The sequence below is a fragment of the Hylobates moloch genome, unplaced genomic scaffold (genome assembly GCF_009828535.3).
Source record: "Hylobates moloch isolate HMO894 unplaced genomic scaffold, HMol_V3 SCAFFOLD_14, whole genome shotgun sequence".
In the NCBI taxonomy this organism is placed as follows: domain Eukaryota; kingdom Metazoa; phylum Chordata; class Mammalia; order Primates; family Hylobatidae; genus Hylobates; species Hylobates moloch.
The window spans coordinates 42,651,948-42,671,250 of NW_026652289.1; the positions used below are offsets into that span (position 1 = coordinate 42,651,948).

Genomic DNA, 19,303 nt, shown 5'->3' on the forward strand with positions numbered 1-19,303 from the left:
GAACAAGACTCTGACTCTTTAAAAAAAAAAAGGAGGTGGGGGGAATCAGAGATGAATAAGTATATTGGCAATCATCATTTTCACTCAATATTTTATTCAAAGTCCTAACCATTCAAGTAAGAAAAATAAAATGAATAAATACTTGTCATAAATGGGACAGAAAACCCTGTCAATTTGGGGGTGATATTAATATTCATGTAAAAGAAGCATGGGAATCCATAATCAAATTACTAAAATTAATCATCAAAATGTATAACTTTGTTTCTAAACATAAGACCAAAATGTGAAATAAAGTGAGTTCTTATACACTATCAATATACAGTTACAAAGTATAATTCGAACATACTATTTGCATTGCCAAAATATTAAGAACTGAATAACTTTGAGATAAATCTGACAACAGAAATACAAACAGAAAGTGATAAATCCTTATGTAATAGCATTAAGAAAGGTAAATTGTTTTTTAATAGGTCTCCACGCAATTATAAAAATATACTTCTCAAATTAATCTATAAAATTTCATTGCAGTGTACCTCAAAATGATATGAATAGATATTTTTTAAAAAAAGAAACAAGAATCAATAGCAAGCAAGACATTTACCAATGAAACCTTGGTGTATATTTACCAACAAAACCACAAAGGGATCCACCAAATTGAGATCAACATCTACTGGCAGATAGTAATTACTGAGTTGTATGCATACCGAACAACCAGTAATCGTATTCATTTGTGTGAATGTAAATTGCTGCAACCACTTTGGAAAAGAAGTTGGCACTGTCTTGCAAAGCTGAAGGGGTATGTTGTTTTTTTGTTGTTGGCCCACCCATTTACTTTCTCTTTGTCCAGTCCCAATGTAGTCACATGCAGGGTATTTCATCCAGCAATCCCTGCCCCGAGCAATGTACAATCAGGAAACTAACATACTCACTGCGAGACATGCAGATGACGGTTCATCTTGAAAAAGTTTGTAATGGCAAAAAAGTGGTAAGCAAACCAAATATGCTTTGACAGGAAATTGGATGATTTTAATCTGTAATGTTCAGATAAATGAATGGTATATAGATCAGTGAAAATAAGCCATAGTGTCACATATTATTATAGATGGATTTTAAAAACATATTATTGAGTGGGAAAAACAAACTTTAATAGGATATATATAGTAGGATACCAGCAACATAAGGCCAGAAACATACAAATATTTAGAATATATTTCTTATTAAAATATATATAATGTATGGTAAAATATATGGTGGTCTAAGAATCTGAGAAAAAATTAAGAGTGATTATCATTGTCAGGAACGTATGGTACCGTAGTTATCAATAAAGGAGAGGAAACGTGATTATATCATTAGATGCAGAGAAACATTTTGATAAATTCCAACACCTATTAATGATAGAAACTATTAATAAAATAGTAAAAGAAGTGGAAGGGAAACTTTCTCAACCTGATAAAACTATTTAAAAACAGCCAAATTTCACCACTTTTGTTTAATAATGTAAAAGAAGGACTTGGCCTGTGCAGTAAGTCAAGCAAAGAAATAAAAGGCATACAAGTTGGAAATAAACTGTCTTATTTGTAGTTGATAAATCATGAATACAGAAAATTCTAAAACATCTACCTAAAAGGTTTTTAGAAGTTTTTAGAACTACTAGATACACTTATGTATGCAAAACAATATACAAAAATCAATTGTGTTTTTATATACTAGCAATAACAATTGTAAATGTAATGCAATAACACTATTGACAATGATGTCAGCTGTCAGGCCTCTGAGCCCAAGCTAACCCATCATATCCCCTGTCACCTGCACCTATACATCCAGATGGCCTGAGGTAACTGAAGAATCACAAAAGAAGGGATATTTAAACGGCCTGTTTCTGCCTTAACTGATGACATTCCACCACAAAAGAAGTGAAAATGGCCGGTCCTTGCCTTAACTGATGACATTACCCTGTGAAATTCCTTCTCCTGGCTTATCCTGGCTCAAAAAGTTCCCCCACTGAGCACCTTGTGACCCCCACTCCTGCCCACCAGAGAACAACCCCCCACTTTGACTGTAATTTTCCTTTATCTACCCAAATCCTATAAAACGGCCCCACCCGTATCTCCCTGGGCTGACTGTTTGGACTCAGCCTGCCTGCACCCAGGTGAAATAAATAGCCTTGTTGCTCACACAAAGCCTGCTTGGTGGTCTCTTCACATGGACGTGAGTGAAATCAACAAAACAGAAAACACTTAAATATAAATTTAACAAAATAGGTACAAGATTTGGACACTGCAAATTACCAGCATTAATAAAATAAACACAAATGAAGAGATGTACAATGTTCATCTAAAGAACATTCAATATTAGTAAGGTTCTCTCAAACTGATCTATAGATTCGACACAAGCCCAGTCTAAAGCACAACAGATATACTACTCCTCTACATCTTCCTCCCCTTTTTCCTCCTCCTCCTTCTTCTTTTTGCTATTATTATTATTACTATTATTTTTGTAGAAATGGATAAGCTGATTATAAGATGTATATAATATGAAAAGGCTATACGATGACTACAAATTTGAAAAAGAAATAAGTTGAAAGACTATCTGATTTCAAAATGTATTATAAAGTAATTAAGAAAGTACGGTAGTATGGCCGGGCGCGGTGGCTCACGCTTGTAATCCCAGCACTTTGGGAGGCTAAGGCGGGCGGATCACAAGGTCAGGAGATCGAGACCACGGTGAAACCCCGTCTCTACTAAAAATACAAAAAAATTAGCCAGGCGTGGTGGCGGGCGCCTGTAGTCCCAGCTACTCAGAGAGGCTGAGGCAGGAGAATGGCGTGAACCCGGGAGGCGGAGCTTGCAGTGAGCCGAGATCGCGCCACTGCACTCAAGCCTGGGTGACAGAGCGAGACTCCGTCTCAAAAAAAAAAAAAAAAAAAAAAAGTACGGTAGTGTGTATATGTGTGTGTAAATATATATGTATATAGTTGTAACTAGCTAGAAGTCCAGAAATAAATACCCACATATCAATTGATTTTTATAAAATTTACCTAGACAATAGAAGAAATAAACTTTTTTTAATTTAATTCTTTACAGATAGTGCTCTAATAATTGATATCCTGGCCAGGCACGGTGGCTCACGCCTGTAATCCTAGCACTTTGGGAGGCCGAGGCGGGTGGATCACCTGAGGCCAGGAGTTCTAGACCAGCCTGGCCAATGTGGCAAAACCCTGTCTCTACTAAAAATACAAAAATTAGCCAGGCATGGTGGCGGGCATCTACAATCCCAGCTACTTGGGAGTCTGAGACAGGAGAATGGTTTGAAACGGGGGGACAGAGGTTGCAGCAAGCCAGGATCCCGCCACTTCACTCCAGCCTAGACAAAAGAGGGAAACTCTGTCTCAAGAAAAAAAAAAAAAGATTGATATCCATATAAAAAAAAATTTGACAATTCACACTGCATACAAAAGCGAACTCAAAATGGAACATGGGACTAAATGTAAAAGCTAAAACTATAAAACTCTTAGAAATAAATATGGAAATACAGTTTAGATACACAGCAACAATATAAACTGTAAAAGAAAATGTTGATACGTTGGACTTCGTTAAAATTAAAACCATTTTTCCTTTGAATACCATCACTGGGACAATGAGAAGGTAAGCCATAGTGTGGAAGAAAGTATTGGCACAGCACATATCTGATAAAAAAAAATTGAAACAAAAAAATTTACAAATCCTAAATGAGAACACAAACAACCTAGTATAAAATGGGTAAAATCTTGAACTGACACATCACCAAATAAGTTTTAAGGATGGCAAATAAGCATATGAAAAGCTGCTTAGCAGCATTAGTCATCAGGGGAAAGCAAATTAAAACCATAATACGATGTCACTGCATACACATTACTATGCTAAAATTAAAAAGGCTGATGATGCCAAATGCTGATGATATAAAGCAATTGAAATTCTCATACATTGCTGGTGGGGCGTAAAATGATACAACTATGAGGAAATCATTAGGAAGTTCCTGATTAAGTTAAACATAACCTACCATATGAACCAGATATTTCATTACCAGATACCTACCCAAGAGTAATGAAAATAGATGCCTACACAAAGCATTGTACATGAATATCCACAGAGGTTTTATTCACAATAAGCAAAAGCCAGATATAATCCAAATTCCCATCATTAAGAGAATGGAAAAACACAATATAGCATATCTACACAATGTAATACTATTTTGCAATAAAATTAGGATACTACTAAAACATGCAACCACATAGATGGATCTCCATGAATGAATCATTATGCTGAGTAAAAGAAGTCAAAAATAAAAACTGAATGTTTCAATTTATAAATTGAGAAACCTAGAAAATGCAAACTAACCTATTTTGACAGAAGGCAGATCATCGGTTGTCTGTGACCAGCCAGGAGTGGAGGCAGGGATGGAAGTATTTTGTATATATTGTGGTGGTGGTTTAACAAGTGTATGTGTCTGTCAAAACTCATTGCACTGTGAACTGTAAATGGATATTTTTTTAATGACACCGTTAAAAAAGCAAGCCACTAACTGGGAAAAATATTGCACCTATATGTATATGAGAGAGGTCTTGTCTCCCAGCTATATGAAGGATACTTTTAACTCAATCATAAAAAGAAAACAGGCCGGGCGCGGTGGCTCATGCCTGTAATCCCAGCACTTTGGGAGGCTGAGGCGGGTGGATCACAAGGTCAGGTGTTCAAGACCAGCCTGGCCAAGATGGTGAAACCCTGTCTCTACTAAAAATACAAAAATTAGCCAGATACAGTGGCAGATGCCTGCAATCCCAGCTACTCGGGTGGCTGAGGCAGGAGAATTGCTCGAACCCCAGGGGGCGGAGGTTGCAGTGAGCTGAGATCACACCACTGCACTCCAGCCTGGGCAACAGAGTGAAACTCTGTCTCCAGAAAAAAAAAAAAAAAAAGAAGAAAGAAAAAAAATGGAAAACAATCCACTTTGAAAAAATTGACAAAATATGTCAATAGACACATTTTCAAGAAGATATATGAATGATCAATAAATACGTAAAAAGATATTCAACATCATTAGTCCTCAAGAAATATCCATTTAAATAATAGTAGCTAAAATTAAAACTTTGAACTAAGCCTACCTAATGAATATGGATTACCTGAAACATCCCCACATTTCTGGTGGGAATGTAACATGAGTACTAACACGTTGGGAATGTTTTAAAGTTAAACATAGGACTTACCATACGACCCAAAAATTTCTCCCCTGGGTACTTATCCAAGAGAAATAAAATGATATGCCCACGTAAAGCATATGCCTATACTTGTATATAAATATTTTAGGATCCAAATTAATAAGAAACAACTCAATTGTCCAGCAACAGAAGAGTGGGTATGCAAACTGTTGCATACAGTGGAATACCACTCAGAACTCAAAAAGAACTACCTATGTACACAACAACATGGATAAATCTCAAAGCAATATATTGCACAAAACAAGCCAGAGACACCAAGTACTTTTGTATAATGTACAATTATATTTATATAAAATTCTAGAGCACTGAAGACTAACCTATAATGACAGCTGATACTGGTTGTTTGAGGCTTGGGATTAGGAAAGGGACTACTTGCAAAAGAATGCATGGGAACCTTTTGGAGGTAACAAGCCTGTGTTGTCTATCTTGATTATGGGTATATATACTTGTCAAAAGATATCAAACCATATACTTAAAATGTATGCACTTATTGCATATAATTACATCTGAATAAATCTGAGTTTTTAGAAATTCAAAAGAGGGGTTAACATAGTCAGGAAAGACAAAAGAACATCCAAAGACCTTCAGGGGTATTGATGATATTTCATCACCAGGCAATAAGGTAGGTGTTTGGCACAAGGATTTTTGTTTTATTATATTTCAAGCCTTATATACTCATCATATATATTCTTTGTGTGAATGAAATATTTCAAACTAAAAAATAGATTAGCCATGGTCTGGGAGATGATAGTAGCCATGCATATAAGTGACAAAGATTAATATACTGATTATAATAGAAGATCCTGCAAATCAATAAGAAAAGATAAACACCACAGTAAATATTAGGCAAGATATATTAGTAAGCAATTTGAAGAAGAGGAAATATGAAGATCAACATACATACAAAAAGAAGGTCAACTCAATAGTAATCATGGAAATACTAACTAAAACCATAATAAGACACCAATTATCACAACAAAACAAAAACAAAAAAAGGTGTGATAATAGTAAATTCTGATGAAAAATAGAAACTTAAATTTGTAGAACCACCCTGAAAAGCAAATTCCAGTCAACTAAAAAATGGCATATTCTGATCTAGACAAACTCACAGGTTCTCAAGAATATACAGCTGATCCTTGAACAGCATGAAGATCAGGGGTGCCGCTTTTCCCATTTGGTTAAAAATCCTTGTATAACTTTTGACTCCTCAGAAACTTAACTGCTTATAGCCTACTTTGACCAGAAGCCTTACTAATAGCAAAAACAGTTAACACTTATTTTGTATTATATGCTGTATTCTTACAATAAAGTAAGCTAGAGAAAGGAAAATGTTATTAAGAAAATCATCAGAGAGAGAAAATATGTTTACTGTTTATTAAGTGGAAGTGAATCATCATAAAGGTCTTCATTTTCATTTTCTTCACATTGAGTAGGCTCAGGAGGGGTTGGTCTTGCTGTCTCAGGGATGACAGAGGCAGGGGAGGTGGAGGAGGTAGAAGAAAAGGCAAGACACACTCAGTTTCATCTTCATTGAAAAGAATCCATGTATAAGTAAACGAGATCAAACTCATATTGTTCACAAGTCAACTGTATATAAATATTCCTCTCAGCTATGTTTATAATAGCAAAAAAAAAAAAAAAAGAAAATAAGAATATACCACAAGCTAAATGTCCATCAACATTATACAATGTAATACTATAAAAGAGTAAAATAGGTATCAACATGAGTGAATTTCAAAACATAATAATGGGTGAAAATATATGTTCTCTGCTTAATGAAATTTGAAATGTGCATATTTGACAGTTTTAAAACCATTCTGCCTATTGTTTAGGATGATATAACTATATGATTAAATATAAAGAAATTCTTAGGGATAAGAAACTCTTTCTGAGGGCAGTAACTTTTTCTAGTTTGGGAGGACATTAAGAAGAATGTGATCAGTGTGAGGTACCTAGGGCCTTCATCATTTTGATGATCATTTCTTAAGCAGAATATTCATAATATGAGTGTTCATGATATCCTTACTCATATTTGGTCTGTTGAAAATATTTTCCATTATAATTTTTAAAGTAATTATAGGAAGCAAAACAAATAAAATCAAGAATGAGAGGAATTTTCTGGTCCCAGGAGGAATCATTCTGCTGGACTAAGATCCACTTACTCTCTGTGCCTCTTGTGACATAATCATCTCAGACGGCTTTACAAAGCTGATGGTTTAGAATGGTGATGGATCCTGTTTTCCTGTTTTGTCCCAAGGCAACTTTCATTTTTCTGGGCCTAGAAGCTGGCCTAACAGGGAGATATTTTGGTCGTAGGCATTCAAAGAAAAAAAAAATTAAATCAAGCAAGGACCATCATTTCAAACTCAAAAAAAGGTGCAACTGTATTAAAAGTTTCAAAAGTATTCTGCATTTCTGTGATGAAAAACAATCAAAATCTATGTCAAAGGTTTACACTAGAACTATGTAAAGAACACTTACAAGTCAAGGAGAGAAACCAAGGAGATACACGGACAAAAATCATGAACGAAATACTCATACAATAGTGATGAAGAGCTCAGAAACATATAAAGACATTTCTTATAAGTAATTAATGAAATTCAAATTAAACAAAAATTAGCTTTTCTGTCCATTAAACAGGCAAAGTTTGAAAAACAATGACCATGGTGTTGCACAGACTGCAGTAAGACTGAGACTGTACGATGCAACTAATGAGAATGAAAATTGATAAATTCTTTCTGAAAGCACATTATTAAAATATACTAATAAATTTAAAATATTCATACATTCTGGTTAAATAATTAATATTGTGGAATATTCACTAAGGAGATACTAAGAGATGTGAACAAAAGTGTACTTGTAAGAATGTTTTCGCAATCCCAGCACTTTGGGAGGCCGAGGTGGGTGGATCACGTGAGGTCAGGAGTTTGAGATGAGTCTGACCAACATGGTGAAACCCTGTCTCTACTGAAAATACAGTAGTTAGCCAGGGGTGGCGGCATGCGCCTGTAGTCTCGGCTACCCAGGACTCTAAGAAAGGAGAATTGCTTGAACCCGGGAGGTGGAGACAGTTGTGAGCTGAGATCACACCACTGCACTCCAGGCTGGGCAACAGAGCAAGACTGTCTCAAAAAAAAAAAAAAAAAAGATGTTTTTGAAGCACTATTTATAATATTTAGTAGATAGTAGATAAAGCTTCAATGATCATGAAATTAATTATATTCATATAATCATTGTGGTTTTAAAATAATATATAATTTGAGTTTTTAAAATATTAATAGCAAGAGAAATGAATGAGAACTCAATATTTAATGAAAAAACATGATGCAAGACTCTAGTATGATGTCGATATTGTATTGTGTGTGACTGGTGGAATCTATGTTTTTGTCCATTTATGAGACAAATGAAGGAGGCATATTTTCTCAAAAAATCTCTAATATCTCTGCTGCAGCCCACAACCTAGGAGAGAAGTTTACGATTTTCTTCGAGGAGGAATGGAAGTTACTTTTTAAGTATCATTGACAGAGGATTAGACTTCCCAGGGAAGATGCTTTCACAGAATTCTCTGAGCCATTTTTCACTGATGAATTTTGCAGCCCCTTTGCCGTATGAATCTGACTCTGACATTCATATACACAGCAGCCAATGCTATTTTTTGGAATGCTCCCCCAGGTGGCAAAATCTCCCATTCAAATAGAACATTAAATATAGTTTAAAATCACAATAACACACAAAAAAGCAATCAGCAGGCAGCTCTAACTTCTGGCCACCGTCTATAAACAGGTGGTGAAATTCTTGTACCAACCAATTATTCAGAGAATATTGGATAAAATCAATGGCTTCAGCTACACTTCTGATTTAAAACTAGGATCTGATTACTGAGTTGAGTTGCTCTAGGAGAGTGAAGAATTCAGGATTGAGGTTAAAATCAAATAAGATGACAAAGGTTTTTTCTTTTTAAGAAGCTCCTTCCTAGATTTCAATCCCAAAAATTTCTCAGGCTATATTTGGAGATAAGGGCATTAGGGGAGAGGAAGTGAAAAGAAAGTGAGAAATTGCTCTCACCTGTTAAAAAGTCTCTTGGTGGATCCAGTAAAAATCACTTGGTAGATTTGTCTCTGTCGTTATGGGATGGGAAAGGGAAACAGTGAGATGTGTATGAGTTGGGGCCAAGAGGGGTCCTTCACTCTAATATTGTTTCAAGTTTTTCAAGAAAGTACCTCTGGCCGGGCGCGGTGGCTCACGCCTGTAATCCCAGCACTTTGGGAGGCCAAGGTGGGCAGATCACGAGGTCAGGAGATCGAGACCATCCTGGCTAACACGGTGAAACCCTGTCTCTACTAAAAATACAAAAAACAAACAAACAAAAAAATTAGCCGAGCGCGGTGGCGGGCACCTGTGGTCACAGCTACTCTGGAGGCTGAGGCAAGAGAATGGCGTGAACCAGGGAGGCAGAGCTTACAGTGAGCCGAGATCGCGCCACTGTACTCCAGCCTGGGCAACAGGGGAGACAAAAAAAAAAAAAAAAAAAAAAAAAAAGAAAGTGCCTCTACATTGCTTTTAATTATTGGCTCACTTACCTTTGTGTTTTCAAATAATCTACTCTTAAATTGTATCATGTATTAGATATAGTAAGATAACTGTGATTTTAGGACATTGGAGGAAACAAATGTACATTGTAATTATGGATAGTTATTGTATTTGAAATAAGGTACACCCCGAATTTTTTTGCATTTTCAATATTGCACTGCATTTTCCAAATTGTCATAATGGATTTTTCTTAAAGAACGGTTTGTTCTTCATGATTTATATTTTAATTGCTCAGATAGGCACATTTTTAGCATTTTAATAATTTAAGGACAAGTGACCAAAATGTATAGAAATAGTTCAGTTTTAATGACAGGTTAGATGGAAGCATCACCGAGCATTACAAGTAGGATTTACCTCCTCACACTGTGTCATGTCAATGAATAGGATAAGGGTTTTCTGAAGCCTGTGCCTGCACCAGTTCCAGAATGCTCAGTACAGATCTGTTAATATCTCCTTCGGTTTGAGTGTGAATTTGAAAAGCAAGAACTCATTAAATGATTTCTGTCAGCTTTCTGCCTCAATTCTCCACCTCTTATGGGTTCCCCCTGACTGGGTCCACTGGACTATGTAAGTTCAGATTTATTTCCAAGGAGAAAATAGGCTGATGACGAGACGTAGTAAGAGGCTCCATATCTTGCCGGTCTGAGAGGCCTTAATATTATTTGTTCTTTTAGATGAACTGCAGTGACCTAGAGCTTATCTCTAAGTTCTTCCCTCCTGCCCAGCTCACAGCCTGACCCCAGAGGTGCTAACGTGATCTGATTCTGAGGGCTTCAGTAACCACATGTTCACTCCTTCACCTGGGATCCTTTGGTGGGGTAGGTTTCTGAACTGGTTTATATTTTGGTCCTACAGCAGTAACTCTTCTGAGACATCATTTTCTGTTAAGGAGCACTACTTGTTTTACCTTGCTGTAGGGCTGCGCGAGTACTTAAACCCCCAGCTTTGTAAGTCAGGCTCTGCAGCTCATAGACATTTCCCAGAAGCTATTTGTCTAAATCTTCGTTGCTAAATTTGGTCTGCCTCCCACTTTTAGAACTTGTGAATATTTATGGCCATCACTAACATGTGTGCCCTAACTGAAACTTACAATCGCTTTGTGCTATCTGGTCAATTCCACTGACCCTATTCCCCTAACCTAGGAAGAAGATCTACTTTCATTCTCTGAACCTTAGTGTATTCTTTTTTTAGTCTTGTTACAAGTCTGTATATAGCATTTCAGATATGAAAATTTCAACCTAAGTGTGTGTTGACTTATTTGTAAGGTAAACAGACAATAGTGGTTAGGTAATAGTCTGTGAATTTGGCTGATGGAATTACTTATAGACAGTTTTAACTGAATTAGAAAAGTTAGCATTAGTTTAAAATAATACTGCTTTTATCTAAAAAATTATTTATAAAAGACTACATGATAGTCTTAGAAACATAATAGCTTAGAAGATAATTTTGATAAAATTTAACATTTCTTATTATAAATATCCTTAGTAATTCAGGATTAGGAATGATTCTTCTGGGGCTCCAAAATCAACTTAATAAATAAGCTAAAGAGGCATTCCCCTTAAATTTGAAAATTAAGACATATTTGCTTATTCAGTAGTCAATATCGATCTAAAAGTTTTTAAGTAAGCAATAAGAAGAGAAAATAACATCAGAAATAATCATACAGAAGTAGGATGCAAATTCATAATCATTTGCAAGAAAATGAAATCTAGTAGACTTAAGTAATTAATTACATACTAAATTCATAAAACCCAATAATTTTCCTATCATTATAATAACAACTCAGAAAAATGTAATGATGAAATAAATCTCATCTATAATTACAATAACAGAAATGTAAGGCTTAGGAATAAACCTGACAAATATTATTTTACAGTTAAGGAAAATAAACAGCTTTTTTTACAATATATAAAAAGATTTGAATAATGGCATAAATTAATCTCTAATTTTAATGTGCAGTGACTATCAATAATATTCGATGAGTTTTTTATCTATAAAAATAAATGTATCACAATAGCAAAAAAAAGCTTTAATAAAGAAAGAGGAATAAGGAACTTAACATGCATTACAATGTATTATAAAATTAATAAGGTAGTTTTCTATTAGTTTAGTAGACCGTTAAAACTGCATACAAAATCCAATGCCAAAATCAAATATATATAAGAATTGCTATGTGTTATTAGTGGCATATGAAAAAAATGAATTTTTATATAAGTGATATTTGATGGAACAACTGCAAATTTATTTGGAGAAAAAAATGGAAAATGTTACCTCATAACTTATAGCAACAGAAATATGAAATCTTTATATAAGATGTAAAACACACACACACAGAGCATAAAATACCTGAAGAGAACAATAAAAGATGTAACTTTCACTATATTAAAATGTGTCACTTTACAGCAAAACAATGAGTCAAAATTAAAAGACATCAACAAATTCAGAAAATATAACATGCTGCAAATGTAGTATAAGTATCTTTGAAATATATATGAAAACATTTATGAATCACTAAGAAGACAAACATCTTGAGTGAGGACAGGAACAGATCCATACACGATATAAACAAAGTTGTTTTTGAAATGGTGAATATGCGTATATACGAATAAATATATGAGCATATCTATCTGTGTTTATGTATAAATTCCACTCTATTTGTAATAAAAAAGATACAAATAAAAAAATAAACTACAAATTTTGTCTATGAACTTTGAAGAGTTTAAAAGGAGTATAGGAATAATATTGTTGAGCTGAGTATTACATCTCACTAGTGTAAGAGAGCTTTAGAATTACTTGCCTTTTAAAGACAATTTGGCAGTGTGAATCAAAATATTAGACTCAGTAATGCCACATTTAGAAATATATCCTAAGAAAAAGGCATGCAAAATTTAGCAAAAGTTGTTTATTCTAACATGTTTATAATAAAATATTTAAAATCATCTGAATGCCAACAATAAGCTTTAGTTAAATAAACTGGGGTACTTGAGAAAGAAACAAACAAATGCAATGCTATTTAGCAATTAGAAATGATTTTGGTAAAAAACATCTAATGACTTGAAAAATTTTTTATGATATATTTCTAAGTTGTAATAAAAAATTTATGAACAATATATGCCCTACCATCCAAAATTACACATGGGTACATATTAACATGTACATACATATATACTACAGATATATAAGCATATATACTACTAGAATAAATTATAATATCTTAAATATAATTTAATACATAAGTAAAATCATAAATAAAAATATAATAAATGATTTCTCCTAAGTGATAGATCTAAAATTTTTTATCCCATTCATACTTTTATAATTTAAAAACTTTCTACAATAAATATGTGTAACCAATATAATAATTTTAAAGTATATTTTTTTGCTTATTTACTCAGTTATTCATTCACATACTCAGCTATCATTACTGAGCAGCTGCAGGCAGTTTATTAGGTATGAAGTTAAACTGCCTCTGCTGTCATGGGGCTTGCAGCCTAATGGGATAGCCAGGCCAAACAATCATGCAGAAATTCCATGATTTCAAACATTTTGGCTATCTAGGAAAAGAACTGACCAGGTGTTCTTGAGAATTTATAACTGCGATCATATTTAGTCTGAAGACCCAGAGGATGCTTTCCTGCAAAATTGACATTTAAGCTGAAAGACAGGTTGAGTGTGGGATGATTAAGCAAAAATAAGGCAAGAGGTTCACAGACAGAAGGAGCGTCATTTGCAGAAGTCCATTGTGTCAGGAGGGAGCCTGGAAACATTGTGCTTTAGAAACATTGCAAATATTTGCTGATGAGGTTAGAGCATGGAGAGCAATGGGAATTTTTGGAGACGAGGTCTTTAGTTGTAAAATAAGGGAAATACTTTGTATCTGATATGGCTTGACTGTGTCCCCACCCAATTCTCATCTTGAATTGCAGCTCCCATAATTCCCACGTGTCATGGGAGGGGCCCTGCGGGAGGTAATTGAATCATGGGGATGGGTCTTTCTCGTGCTCTTCTTGTGATAATAAGTCTCATGAGGTCTGAAGGTTTTATAAAGGGGAGTTCCCCTGCACATGCTCTCTTGCCTGCCACCATGGAAGATGTGACTTTGCTCCTCCTTCACCTTCTGCTATGGTTGTGACACCTCCCCAGCCATGTGGCACTGTAAGTCAATTAAACCTCAGTCCTTTATTAATTACCTAGTCTCCGGTATGTCATTATTAGCGGCTTGAGAACAGACTAATACAGTATCCTTAGAGCAATGGGAAACCACTGTGGGACTTTTTATCTTATTGATCCTCTCAAAAAAGCTCCAGAAAGTTGAGGGGAGGATTACTTGGTCCTGTCTCCAGAACCGCAGAGCTAATGAGAAATGAATACCAGGAGTCCTCCAAAACCACTTCTTTTAGAGACCTCTTAGACCCTTGCCTAAAGTCCCTAACACCAAGAAAAAAGCTCCAATAATCCCCCTGCAACATTATTCTGCTTTATATCTCCACTCAGGAACTTCAAAATAATCACCCAGAAGTGTGGTTTCTCTGTTGTCGATTTACTACATCGTTACCTCTAGCCAGCATACAGTAAATTCCACCATCTCCCCAGCTAACTTGCTCGAGATTCTGTTTTTCATCTGGCCCAGAGTGGAAATTCAAAAACTGATAGTCATAATTAGCTAGTATTGCTCATGTCCTCTCTGTTCTGATCACTATTTTTTTACTTGCTATGATTCCTTTTGATCTTTCTTCTCATCCTTTTTTGCAGAAAAGTTAAATATATATATATTAAATATATATATTTATGTACATATTAAATATATATTTAATATATATGTATCTATTCATGCCACACTGCAAACATTTTTAAAGGATTAAGAACACTGGGGGTAAGCAGATTTTATAATTCTGCTTTTCAATGAAGAAATAGAAATGTAAAATGCATTGCTGAAGGACAAACCTGGGGAAGCCTGGTCTCTTAACACAGGAGAATGCTCCTTTCACCACAGCATACCACTTTTTATTAAGCACAAAGATCCTTTCTCTTTCTGCCTGGAGAATAGAAGTTGCTAGATTACTATGGCTATGTCTGTGTAACGTACTTTGCACAGTAGTTAGCATAGCATTATGCCCTTTTAGGTGCTGAAGAGATGCTTTTGGATGATTGACAGCCAACTTGTGATTTTTTCTGATCATGCTAGGCCAACCTGACATGAGAAGTCTTGGGAGGAACTAGTTCCCTGAAGAGGAGGTAGGCTGACACTGAGTGACTTGGAAATGACAGGAAGTCAGTTGAAATTGCTACTATAGTTAAAATGTCCTTTTAAGTAATTCTACATAAAATAGATTTCTCACCATCAAGAAGCTTCAACTGTTGCTGGTGTAGCAATTTTAAGTCACAAAAGTAAGTTTAGGTCTCATGAGCATAAAATCATTAGGAACATGATACTGTTCACATGTCACCATGCTCTTCATGTGGCAATTTACTGTCAGTGGAGTTTTAAACAAGGAATAATAACAACTAATATATACCAACTGCTAACGAACAGGACTACTGACCATATCTATTCATCATTTCATACCATTCACAACAAGCTTACAGCATCACAAATACGTACCAATACTACCATTACACAAATGCCAAAACTGAGGCTTAAAGAGGTTTTGAGATTCACCAAAGGTCACACAACCAGAAAGTTGCAAAAATCCAATTTGTCTGATCCAAATTCTTTGCTCTTAACCACCGAGCTATACTGCTTATACCAAGATTATAATAAAAGAAGCAGATGGCTACGCCAGAAATTTGATTCTGGGTGACGTTTATTGAGACTCTGGATCTACCATTGTCAGAAAAAAAAATCAGAAAAATTACTTGTCAGATTGTGAAAAACTAAGTTTTAAGGGAATGAAAATTATCAGACTTGTAATAGATTAGCATACAATGAAAGAGAAAATAAAGCTTTTGTAAAGCAGAATGGCCACATTTGCTCCCCTGTAAGGAAAGGGGAGCAAACAAATATTCAAATATTTGGTGATCAAGACATCAGAAATGCAGGTGAGTTTCAGAAGTCAAACATTTAATGGTATCTGGCCAAAAGCTCAGTGCATCTATGTAACATAAAGATAGTCTTGACAATAATGCCCATATGATAAAAGTGTGATGGATAAGATTCCTATTTTCAATTCAGAATTTATAAATTTAATAATTTCAGTAAATAAAAAATGCTTTGTTTGAAATACATATCTTTATCTGCAGTAGACCATTTATCATCCAAGCCTGGATGAAGTCTATGTCTTGGTCCGGAATGGCACCAAAAGGTGCCACTATTTCCTCAGACCTACTAGAATTTCACCTCTTAGTTATATGTTGGGCAAATAGCAAGGCCTATTTCAGGAATGCCAAATATTGTATCTGTGAAACTTCTTTCTCCTTCTCTCTTCAGATCAATAATCTATGACAGAGTTGGCAACTAGCGCTCACAGAGTAGTAATCATCTATTTGGCATGGCTTTCTGACATACTGTGTTAAGATGGATTCTGAGGTCTTATCCAGGGTAAATGGAAAACTATATTGATCACTGTATTAGTTCGTTTTTGTACTGCTACAAAGAACTGCCCGAGAGGATAATTTATAAAGGAAAGAGGTTTAATTGACTCACAGTTCAGCATGACTGGGGAAGCCTCAGGAAACTTAGAATCACGGCAGAAAGTGAAGGAGAAGCAGGCCCCTTCTTCACAAGGCAGCAGGAAGGGGAAGTGCCAAGCAAAGTGGGAACAGCCCCTTATAAAACCATTAAATCTCCTGAGAACTCACTATCATGAGAACATCATGGGCGAAACTGCCTCCATGATTCAATTACCTCCACTTGGTCTCTCCCTTGACACAGGGGGATTATGGGGATTACAATTCAAGATGAGATTTTGGTGGGGACACAAAGCCTAACCATATCAATTAGTTAATTCAACTGGCCAAAGAATGAAAAGAGAGGCAGCTGCAATGTTTCCAGATGCCAAATTACCTAAGTTATTTAAGTTACGCAAATAAGAGGAGAAATCATGTATTTTACTGACTTAGTAACATATTAGTTGCTAGAATAGCAGCCATTCCCATTTTTTCTTTTACCTTTCTCATAGAGCTCAGTGTTTTCTGTTTTTGATTATTTAATTAAAAAGCACATCCCCTCTCCCCATATCCACATACTTGGGTTAGTAGGAATAGTATAAATGAGGCAATATTTAGCATTAATAACAACTGGCAACCTTTATGAACAAGCCATCCCTTACTATAGTATGCTGTTTAGAGCAAGGTGCTAAGGAAACACGTAGTAGATGGCAATTAATGTCTCACCACATGTCACAAAATAAAGCTCTTAATAGAAACATACTCAATAAAGGGCATAAGAAATATACTTCTCTCAGGTTTGAAGATTCCTAGCATCTCCAGGTTTCATCTACATCCAAGTATGACAGTACAGTTTTCCCAATTCATGCAAACAGGAAGAGCTAATAGGTAAAGTGAGCCATGCTCATCTTGGGTACTTGATCTTCTAATTTGGTTCGAACTGTCCTGAATTCGAGTTGTCCCTCAATATCCTTGCAGGATTTGTTCCAGAACCCCTGCAGATGCCAAAATTCATGAATGCACAAGTATCTTATATAAAATGGTGTACTATTTGCATATCATCTACACACATTCTCCTGTACACTTTAAATTATCTCTAGATTACTTGTAATACTTAATGCAGTGGAAGTGACATGCAAATAGTGGTTAAATGTATTGATCTTGTTTGTATATTGTTATATTTTATTATGTTTTTTTCCAAACATTTTAAAACCTCAGTTGGTTGAATCTGTAGATGGAGGACCCATAGATGTGGAGGGCCAATTGTACACTATTCTGCAGTTCAGATATCTAGGGGAAAGTTTCAGCTAACTTCCATCCAATATGCATATGGAAACTGAATGTGGTAAGAACATACTGAATTTTGTAAATTGCTTTGTAATGTTTTCCCTTGCTAGGATAAAGAGAAAAATTAGCTATCACATATTGCTTTTGTATTATCAAATCAAACCTAGGTACCATGATTGTAGTTTAGAAAACTAACTCTGAAAATAAAGACAATTTGTAATAGGCCTGCGTTCAAATCATGGCTCCACCACTATGACTTTGAGCACATAGCTTAACGTCGTTGAGCCTGAGTTTCTGCTTAAGTAAAATTGACTTATTAATATAGACTTCAACCAGTTGTTATGAAAATAAATGTAAATGGAATCATATCTTTAATGCATACAGTAAAGTGCCTGATATAAAATTGGCAATCCATAAATGACAACAATAAGCAATAATGACTTCTAAAACTCTTTAAATGGTGCTTGCTCATAGTAAGTACCATATAAGTGTTTGCTACTATTATTAATATTCCTGTATTGAAATTGGGGTTTCTTTCTTTTTCCTGCCTCCCAGTATGTTGGGATCTCATTCAGGGGTTGTTCTGAGGGCTGGAAGGAAGGGATTAACCCAATATTTCCAATGCTGCCTTGGCCTGGGCTTCACTTCCTCTGCAATTAAAAGACAGAATAAGCTACTAGAGTTATTGGGTAGACTTTTGGGTTCCCCATGCCTTTACCTTTTACTGTTGTTTTGCTTATTCTGGATACAACTCTTCCCCATAAAGCAGCTACGACCTACCACCCAACTTCCTTATAGTTATAAGGAAGCCCCATGTAGCTGGAGAAAATTCAACATGAAATCCAGAGTCCAAATAACTCTATTTTTGCTGGTGTTTAAAGATAATTTCAACTGTGTTCTTCCCACATTCCTCAGTGAGGTGACTGTAGACCAGCTCCTGATTTGGTTAATAGCATACTGTTTCCTTAAATTCCCACTGTAGGTTCAATGAGAGAGAATTTCATTCTATTTCCATTTTCTCCTTCTTCCCACTTCCACCCTGATGACATATTCAGAAATCTGTGCAAATTCAACCAACTAACAAATATCTGCAGATATATATGTACATCTATCCTTATATCCACGCCCACATATACCAACACATGAATACACAAACTAAAACGCACATATGCCCACATACACATTCCCATGCAAATAGTCACATGCATGCATATGCTTGTGCAGAAACACCCACATGCAGACTGATGAATACACTTGCCTATGCCTATGCGCATACATAAAGCTGAATATTCACATACATATGCATGTATCCTCACTGACTCTGGTCTGGGAGATGGCAGAGACTTAAGGTTTTCCACTTCCTGCACTTCGTTTTCTTGTATCCCATGATTACTAGTTGCTAAAGGAGAGCAGGTAGTATCTTGCAACAACTCAGGTTGGAGGGAAAACATGTTTGCTTTTTGAGTTAAGTTGGGCCAGTCCTGAGGTCTGAATGATTGTGCAATGTGTTGTGGAAAGCACATAACTTGTTTGATTTCACAGGCCCACAGCTGGAGCAGAATTTGC

At 35.5% G+C, this 19,303-nt stretch overlaps 1 long non-coding RNA gene across 1 annotated transcript in view; it reads left to right on the forward strand.

Annotated features, from left to right (window-relative positions):
- The first annotated feature begins 589 nt into the window (after window positions 1-589).
- LOC116482433 (uncharacterized) overlaps window positions 590-19,303 on the forward strand; it is a 49,543-nt gene continuing 30,829 nt past the window's right edge. Inside the window, exon 1 of the long non-coding RNA XR_004251859.1 lies at window positions 590-680. This is a non-coding gene — a long non-coding RNA (uncharacterized LOC116482433). The remainder of the gene's footprint in view (window positions 681-19,303) is intronic.